Here is a 2,840-nt window from a genome sequence, read left to right on the forward strand (position 1 = left end):
ATCACTTTGATAGAGAGGCGACAATTTAGTGGATCTAAGAATGAGAGCCCGCTAAATCATCTCAAGAAATTTGAAAAATATTGCAATACTATCAAGGTGAACGGAGTTTCCCAAGAATTCATCCGCCTCAAGCTCTTTCCCTTTTCTCTCATTGGGCGTGCTTTGGAATGGCTTGACAAGGAGGTTAAGCCAAATTCTCTAACGACATGGGTCGAGGTTATAAAAGAATTTCTAACCCGTTTCTATCCACAAAAGAAAACGACGGAGGCAAGAGCTTTGATTCAAGGCTTCAAACAAAAGCCAAGTGAGAGCCTCTATGAAGCGTGGGAGAGATATAAGGAGTGTCAAAGGGAGTGTCCTCACCATGGAATTCCAACCTATCAAATTATTCAAATTTTCTATGGATGCCTAAGTCCCCAAGGCAAGTCATGCCTAGATGGAGGAGCCGGAGGTCCCATCATGAATAGGATGGAAGAAGAAGTTGTGGACATCATTGAGGATGTTGTGAGGTACTATAGAGATTAGCAAGATGGTGAAAGAATCAACTAGCAAGAGTAGCTCTTTGGTGTACTCGGTTGATCATTTAAATGCAATCAACAATCTCTCCTCACAAATGAAAAACTTGGGGAAGGAAGTGAGTGCAATTAAGGAAAAATTGGAGAGTTCTTCTTCCCAAGCTCCAATTCTTCCCTCCCAATTTAAGTGGAGAGGTACTCCTTCTAACTCTCATTCCCCTCCTTCTTCTAGTAACATGCCTAGTGGTTGTTTGTTTTGTGATGTGTGTGGTTCATATGATCATGATTCTAGTAATTGCCCTCATGCTTATCGTGGATGGTAATGATTATTTTGATAACAATGAGAGTGAACATGTGAACTATGTGTAAAACAATAATAATGTTCAAAGGTTTGATAATCAAAGGGGTCAATGGAATAGGAATTATCAAAACCAAGGTAATTTTGACAACTATAACCAAGGTGGTGGTTATAGGAACCAAGGGAACCAAGGTTCTCGAGGTAATTATAACAATCAAGGTTATAGTAGCCAAAATCAAAATCAAAATCAAAATTATGGTAATCAAAACCAAGGTTATGGAAATCATAATCAAGGTGGTGGTAACCATAATCAAGGTTATGGTCAAAATCAAAATAGGGGTAATTGGAACAATCAAGGGAGAGGCAATTTTCAAAATAATGCTCAAAGAGGCCCTCTACCCGAATTTGCTCCAAAGACTCATGTTGATAATTCTATTCACAATCCTCTTCTTCTAGGACTAATTTGGAGGAAATCATTGAAAATCAAACAAAATCGTTAAACACTTACATGGCTATAAGTGATAAGAAATTTAATGAGATGATGACTCATAATAAGATGCTTGAAAACCAGATTTCTCAACTTGCTAATGCTTTGAAAGACCATGCTAGTTCTTCTTCTTTACCTTCCCAAGGCTTAGATCCCAAGAGACCCGTGAATGCTATTGTTACAAGGAGTGGTAAGATTCTTAAGGAGAGTTTGCCTAGGAAGAGTGGAACTAGGGAGGTCCCCAACAAGGTCTTGGTAGAGGATGAGAGAAATGGTGCTTCCGATTGGGCCACTTGGACGGGGGTAAAATACCCAGAACATCATTCAAAACCGGTGAAGGACTGATAAAATTGTTAACCAGATATACATCCGGAAGAAAAGAAAAATAAAAATTATTACTCGACTCCTCAGTCGGTTAAAAGACAAAGATACCTGGCTTGTGGGCCGGAAAGACTAAAATGGCATACTGTCGTAGAATAAGAAAGGAGGCTAAGCTAAGGCTGTTGGGTCTGCTCCGACTGGTCCTGGCTTGCTGGGATGTTTCTTTCATTTTGCCTATCCAGGACCTGGCCATCTTGGACTTGATCAGTCTGGACTTCATTAGTTTGGACCTGATCCGATTGATTAGCAGCCTGCTCTTCCTCATCATCTGAAACTTAAAAGCCTTACTTCAGGGCTCATGCCTTGAAAAGAGGTGGAGCTTGCACATTTAGCACCTGAGCATCATACACCGTAGTGGAGTAATCATATCTCATCTTGAGCACCTCAAACTCAATGTTTAGGTGGACCAGACTCCATGCAATCCACAAGCGGGCTTTAGTGTCCCGCTCATTTTCAACTACCATATGGTTTTGCTCCTTAGCAATCTCATCTTGGTGCTGGTTCCTTTGCTGAACGAGCTCGACACCTAGGCGGAGGACGTCTCCCCTTAGTTGGGCGTTCTCCTTATCACCTCCCTCCAAGGCCGTGAGGTCAGATTGGGCATTCTTCAGATCCAGCTCAAGCTTGGCCACCCGGTCGTTAGCGGCGTCGTTAGCATCTGTCAAGTTCTTTATCATCTCCTCCTGTTTTAACTCTACTGCTTTAATTTCAACATCACACTTTTTTTTACTGAATTCAGCAGAGTAATGAGCTTGGGTGGCCCTCTTTTTAGCATCATTTACCTCTTATTGTTTCCACCAGAAGGGGCCCGTCTACCCTCAACATCACCTAAAAAGGTAGGGCCAGACGATCAGCTGCACACTTGAAAATTTTAAAGTAAAAAGTATAAAGTGCGAAGTAGGTGCTAAGTTACTTTAGCCAGCAGGCCTTGGATTCGGTAAAAATCCACCGCCTGCAAATCAGGCACATAGTGTTTCTCTATCCTGGTAAGGGTCCGCACCATCCTCTTGGTAAACGCCTACATGTCTGGCAGCCCTGAGGGGGTATCTGCACCAAAAGAAGTACTTGGTGAGAAAGCAGCATAGGCGCCACCCGACTCATGCCGGCTGCTCATTGAACCTTCAAACGGGTAGACTCGAGTCTTGACTCGCATGTAGTA

The 2,840-nt window shown here is 42.4% G+C and overlaps 1 non-coding gene across 1 annotated transcript; it reads right to left on the minus strand.

The window, feature by feature from the left end:
• Positions 1-265: 265 nt before the first annotated feature.
• LOC145629612 (small nucleolar RNA R71) lies at positions 266-371 on the minus strand. Its single transcript, XR_014111776.1, has one exon. It is a non-coding gene; the product is annotated as a small nucleolar RNA R71 (small nucleolar RNA).
• Positions 372-2,840: the final 2,469 nt, after the last annotated feature.

This window comes from Chenopodium album, chromosome 4 (assembly GCF_948465745.1).
Source record: "Chenopodium album chromosome 4, dcCheAlbu1.1, whole genome shotgun sequence".
NCBI lineage: Eukaryota > Viridiplantae > Streptophyta > Magnoliopsida > Caryophyllales > Amaranthaceae > Chenopodium > Chenopodium album.